The sequence below is a fragment of the Mandrillus leucophaeus genome, unplaced genomic scaffold (genome assembly GCF_000951045.1).
Source record: "Mandrillus leucophaeus isolate KB7577 unplaced genomic scaffold, Mleu.le_1.0 Scaffold355, whole genome shotgun sequence".
Classification (NCBI taxonomy): domain Eukaryota; kingdom Metazoa; phylum Chordata; class Mammalia; order Primates; family Cercopithecidae; genus Mandrillus; species Mandrillus leucophaeus.
The window spans coordinates 845378-852381 of record NW_012103754.1 but is presented as its reverse complement, the minus strand read 5'-3'; positions in this window follow the sequence as shown (position 1 = coordinate 852381).

Sequence of the window (7004 nt, the reverse complement as noted above, 5' to 3'; positions counted from 1 at the left end):
GATGGTTTCTGGGGCGGATGCTGTTCAGGTGTCAGGAGGCCCCTTCTGTGGGGACAACTGTGTGAGACACCTTGCTTGCGGTTGACGCACACGAGAGTTTAACGATGGCGTGCCTCTGGCTCTCTCCCCGATGGCCTTGGGTGTTTTTGTTCCCCACATATCAGAGAAGGCAAATGAGTTGAACGCCTACTGTTTGTATCTCACACATGAGAGGAAACCATTTGTTCCTTAGGAAAGGGAAACACAATGATTGTTCATGGTTTTTTATCAGACGCTTCACACGTTTTGTTGGTGGCGTGCGGAAAGAGCATGGCTCTCTGCTGTTGCTGGGCAAGGCTACCAGCCTCCGAGGGGAGGGATGGATCCTAAGGAAGGCCGGGCTCCCAACGCATTCGGCCAGAAAACAAGACTGTGGTGGAAGCCGGGGACAGCTGTTGGGCCCTAAGTATTGATAGCCATGATTTACCTTTGATTATCTCTCTTTCGGGCTCTAAGATGGAATTCTCAATTTCCCGATTCCATCACCGGCCCCTCCCTCTTCTTTCCTTCTCTGATTAATTTCCCGCCTTTATCTGGCCATCCACACACATATCCCTGTGTTTGTGGGTAATACCGATCCTTATTTCCTTATCTTACCTTGCTCAATGAAGATTCGAAGCAACTGGAACGACATGAACAATGCTCTAGAAAGAAAAAACCCATTAAATTGAAAAACAAGAAGAGGATGAAAGGAAATTAGGATGCAAGGATGGGGTCAGAGACCAAAGGGGACTCCGTCCAGAGGGAAGTCCAGCACACCCCACGTTTGGCCTCACACAGGGAAGCCCTCATTAGGACCAGCTGTGAGGCTTCCCGTTCAACCACTCTATTTGATACTGAAAATCAGGGTGCTCAGGAGCTGCCATGTGCCTGTTTTATTATTATACAAGGAGGGCTGTGCCAACTACATTTGTTAGGATGGGAGTTTTTCTTTGTGTTGTTTCCTGCTCGGCCCAGGGTCTGAACGGTGACTGATAACTTGTGAGTGTCGAAGTAAGTGAAACACACAGGATGAAAGCCTGCTTGTCTTCATACACTTAAACTGCTTCTCCCTTAAGACCCTGAGCTCTGCCTCATTACCCAGCTGTGTTGTGTAAACCAGTAAGTGTCTGAGACAGGTCTCAACCAATTCAGAAGTTTATTTTGCTAAGGCTGAGGACTAAACTCTGATTTTTTTTTATCTTGCCCAAATTCCTATTGAAGGGGTCTGAGGAGTCACGCCCTGCAAACCTTACATTCTCATCAGATGGGTTTTATTCAACCTATATATCATGACTTAGTTTTCCAACCTGACTGTGGCACATTACAAGACAAGGAAGAGACTCAAAATATTTTACCACAAAACATGTTTCTTTGCCATATTTTGAAATGGCCCTGCAAAGCTGTTCTTTGTAGGGGGAAATTTTGCATCTGTAAAGAATCTCTGTTAACATAACTGGATCTTTTTCTTCTAGGCCTTCTCAATCCTGAAGAGATTAACTAAGAGCTGAGTAGGAAGGCCAGGTGCAGTGGCTCACGCCTGTAATCCCAGCACTTTGGGAGGCTGAGGTGGGAGGATCACAAGGTCAGGAGTTCAAGATCAGTCTGGCCAACATGGTGACACCCCATCTCCACTAAAAATACAAATGTGATGGTGTGTGCCTGTAATCCCAGCTACTCGGGAGGCTGAGGCATGAGAATTCCGTGAATCCAGAAGGTGGAGGCTGCAGTGAGCCAAGATTGCACCATTGCACTCCAGCCTGGGCAATAGTGTGAGACTCCATCTCAAAAAATAAATAAATAAAATACAGTCTGAACAGGAAACATTAGTCATCTATCGTCTCTAAGAGAAGTCACTAAAGACTTCAAAAAAACTTTGGTTTCCACAATCTTTATCTTAACTTGAACACTCCCTTTCTATCAATCCCAGGTCTTTACACAAACTCAACCAATTGTCAACCAGAAAATGTTTAAATTCACCGATAGCCTTGAAGCCCCCACTTTGAGTTGTCCCACCTTTCTGGACCAAACCAATGTATTTCTTAAATGTATTTGATTGATGTCTCGTGCCTCCCGAAAACGTATAAAATCAATCTGTGTCCCGACCGCCTTGGGCACATGTTCTTAGCACCTCCTGAGGGCTGTGTCATGAACCATGGTCACTCATATTTGGCTCAGAATAAATCTCTTCAAATATGTTACAGAGTCCAACTCTTTTTGTTGATAATGTGCCCCTTCATGCATTTGTAATTTTTTTCTGTACTCTTCACCTACTTTATCATAATCCCCTTATTAAAAGGTTTTTATAGCCATTATTTGAAGAGCTCTCTAGTACTCCATAAAGTTCATGGATCATGAATTGCTTAATCATTCCTCCGTAATCGGACTTTAGGGTTGTTTTTATTGATTTTGGAACATTTGTAATTGTTTTGGTATTTCTAGTATAGACTGAGATTGAGGCAAAATACAAATTTCTAAGATTTTTGAAAATATTAGTAAGTTGCTTTCTAAAATATTTACACCAATTCTCAGGCATACTGATCCTATGGAAAAATAGCTTTTAATAATCTTAACAGACAGACCTGAGTCACCACATCATTAACTTGGCTTGCTCCTAAAGACAGCCTTTGACAGAGCTTCTTCCACCCTGCGGGTCTAGAGAGACAGAGATGCAGGGTCGCAGGAGTGAGTCGCCCCTCTCTTCTGTCAGCTCTGAGGACTCTACCCAGGACTGGAGGGGGACTCACTGCAATCACCAGCACTTCCAGGAGGCAGTGCTGTCGCCAACGAGCCATCAGAACACACTAGCTTGTAAGAAGTGCTCAGGGGACCTTGAATCGCGAAGCAGCTGAAGGCACCACTGGGAATAAATTATGAAATTTAACCAAGGTTATCAGAGTCCCTTTCTCAAATTTTATATTTTGGGTGATTGTGTCTATGAGAGGAGGGTAGTTTTGGAATTTTAAACCATGACAGTTACTAATACAGTTGGTGTGAAAGTGGGTAATTCATTGTTAAATTATATTTGAAGAGCAATTTAACTTGCTGCTGGGATCCTTGCCAACAGCACGGAAGTAACAAGGCATCATCTTTCAACACCCAGGTAACCAACGATGGGCCGCCTGTCCTTCTGCTCCCCTGACATGAAACTGGAGAAGGACACGTCTCCCAGTTAACCTGAATCAGTCAGGAGGTGGCAGCCAGTTTGGGACATTTTGTAAAACAACAGTCCTGGGCAGTTGAAAACTGTCTGTGATCTGGGAGACAGGCAGGCTGAGAAACTGCTCAGTAATAAGGTGACAGGGACAGAGACAGGGACAGGGACGGACAGCTGGGAGCAGTGCACCTCCTCGACTGGATTCCAGAAGAAGAAAGCCTCCACGAAGGACGTGACTGCCCGGCCTGGGCGCGCTGAGATGTTGACCAAAGCACAATGGCAACGCCCCCAAGTGTGGTGGCTGCTGGGCTGCTGGCGGAGAATTCCCTGTCCAGGGGAGCCCTGTGCTGGGAGGCACCGTGTCCTCCATCCAGGCTGGCTCTCAGATGGCCTGGCCCAGCGAGGGGCAGGAGCAACAGCAAATGGGGAAAAGGACGGCCCAGTGGAGATGCTGAGACACATAGTTTTCTAAAAGTCATTGACTCCTATATGCCTCGGAGTTGAGAACCAAACTGGTAAAAAATGTTAAAAGCAATTAAGCTGGAGTGAAAAGCTTCGAGTGGATCCCACCGGGCCCCAGACAGCATTTCCCAGACTCAAGTGAAGACGCAGACCCGGGTTAGAGATCCTTCGTGCTACAAATGTGGCAACACCTTTTTTATTTAGAGTAAGATGTGTTAACATCCAGCATGACAAAATTTGTACAAAGTTCACAATTTAAAAATGAAGTATCACAGCAACTTGTGATTCCACACATTTATAGCAAAATTAAAGTGTCAACAAACCCATGCCGTGTAGTACAAAAATAAATCAAACTTCAGTTCCACAGAGAGCACAATAAATAGTTTATACAAAATTCTGTCTTAATAAATGATTACTTAAATTAACTTAGAAATGAATATGAACAATAAGTTATAATAAACTCTGATGACTCACAATAATTCCATATGAAAGGTCAGCATTCTAATATGTGACACTTTTGTGATCCCTATATAATAGTCACAGATAACTTTTGATTTGATATTATGTACCAACGTTAGATGAGCAGCAGGTTTGTGCTTAAAATCCCTTTCCATTGTACATAGGTGATAACAATAAGAATCCAAAACTGATACTATCTAGTACTCTACTAAAAGCATTACTATATTGGCAAAGAAGCTGCAGACACAACGCGGTGGGGAAATGCATATGCTGTTATGAACAATGGGGGCCCTAAAGGCGGCTGGGGCCCTGGGCCACACGGACGGCCTCAGGTGACTGCAAGCACCTTGCTTCAGCTCTCAAACGCATTCTGAGCATGGCAGCTGCAACCAATAGCACAACAGAAAGGGGGCGCTGTACAGAGAAGGTTCCGCAGAGCCCCGAAGTAATTACATCATCTTTTTCCCAGCTAGTTATTAAAGTCCTTGTGGAAAACTGTAAGCTTTTGTACAGTGAACAGTATAAAGTGCCGCTGGGATATACATATATTTATACATATATATATATACCGAGGTTGAGTATTGTATCAGAATATTTGTCGTGAGATCCCTGTAGTCTCCCTTCGCAACATTATTGATCGGCCGTGAGGGCTCCTCTATCATCCATCCAGGTTCAGTGTCACAAGGCTACTGACACGAGGAATTGCACACCTCCGTACGGATATATAGGACAAGGTAAGTGCAAATAGTCGACTGGCACATTGTGGGGACAATGACCCTGTAAGTCCTGTTCTGCTAAAAATATTTTTTTTTTATTTTTACAAAACCCATCTTTTTTTTTTTATTTCATAACAAAAATTTAAAGTACGTCTGTACTTCCTGCATAACATCAAGACATGGAAGGAAGAGATGCTATTAAATGGAAATCAAGTCAACATCAGAAAACACAACACATCGTCAAAGGACTACTCAGAAGGGGGAACGCAGCGCTCAAAAGTGGTCTTATGCATACATATAGTGCAGTCATTGGGAGTAAAACAATCAAATCTGGAAGATATAAACAAGTCTAAGATGATCTAGTTTAAAGCAAAAAAGTGCTGAAGTATATTTAGTTACTTTTAAAATCTGATTGCATTCATTCTTAGAATAGTCACAAGAAATCAAACAACAAGGCTCTGCAAATGCTCTATGGTCAACTGGTCTCCAGCCAAGTGTAGAACAGAAACGTCGTGGTAAGAGTCCTCTGAATAGGACCAAATGCTTATTCAGAGTCAAAGTCGGGCAGGGGGAGCAGGAGAGAAACTTGACCGAGCTGCCTTCCCACCAGATCCAGCAGAAAACTCGGTCCGGTCACTAGAAGACTCACAAATCATTTGCCTTTATCCCTCAAATGTAAAATAAGAAGGTTCATAACAATAATAGGAAAATCATAATTTTTTAAAGTGAAAAGGGGAAATAAATGTTCTTAAATTATCTTTTAGCTTAAATCGAAAACACACAAATTCTGTTGATAAACTACATTGCAACAACAGACAGTTCAGAGGGGCACGAAACTCTAGGGGAGATACGAGAAGGTTGTTCCAAAGTTTATTGAAAATGGAAAAGGAAATCTTCACGTTGTCCACCTCTGATAAGATCCTGTCTTAACTGGAGTTTCCATAGTCACACCATGTAATGCTTAGGAGTTAATTTAAAAGTGCTGTTTAAGCTGCTTTGAATCTTCTGCCAAGTTTCCATGGCTTGATGTTGTCTTACAATAAATTACTTATTTCATTTCTTACAGTTAATCCATATGCCATTTCCTTGGAATGCAAAAAACCTCATTTATTGCCCCCACCATACACCATCCTCCTAAAACAAACAAACAAAAAAGTCACATAATATTTCCAAGCATTGTTCAAAAATAAAGCATTTTTGCAACCAATTCTTGCTATGAAACAATATGCACACAAAATGTATTTCTTAAATTCCATAAAGTCCTCCAACATGAGGCAAAATGATAACGTCTAAAAAGCGGCTGCTTGGCCACAACATGGTCATTCAAAGCTCTGTGTGTGTGTGTGTGTGTGTGTGTCCATTTCAGTTCAAAATACTAAAACATTTAATCACTAAAGCATTAAAAAGAATTTACACTCTATTTATTTTGATCAGCTTACCTCTTCAGAAATAGATATACCCCCAAATGTGCATACATCAGCAGCTATAAACATTACATGGCAGAACACTATATCAGCTTACATGGAAACGTACAAAATGTGGGTGTATTCAAAAACTATTCTGCAGGTACTATCTTTAAAGCAAGACATAAAATCATTATGAAGTCTTGTAAGCATAACACTGTTTCAAACAGAAATAAATATAGAACACTTTCTGGTAAGTTACAGCAGCAAAAAACAAGAGGCATCCTTTTTAAGCAAGAGTTTCATCACTACAGCAGCTGTTCAGACCTGAATTCCTCTCACAGCCTGCTTTATATTTTCCAGTAGGGCTTTATTTTCTGGACTCTGATAACGATCTTGATTTGTATACATTTCCGTCAAAGTAGTCACGTAAGCATCAAAATTTTGTTCATTGATTGGATCCTACGAGATATTAAATAGTAGTTCATATACAACTTTTATTTTCTTAATAGTATATTTACAAAAGCATAAAATAGTATCATAGCATAGTGCCCTTGGTTTTATACTATTTCAAAGGCCGGCTCAGAGCACACTTAAGTTTATGGGGTCAGCCCCGCCCATGTTTCTAGCAGTTAACGGTATGGTTTCGGGGTGGTAACCACAAACATTTGCCAAAGGCTGAAGAACCATGAAAATAACAACAAAAACGGCATCTACTTTAGGCTGTGCGCTGTGAGGACTCCACATTCCTGCCTTGCGCGCTCAGTCACTTACCATGTGCGGCAGCTG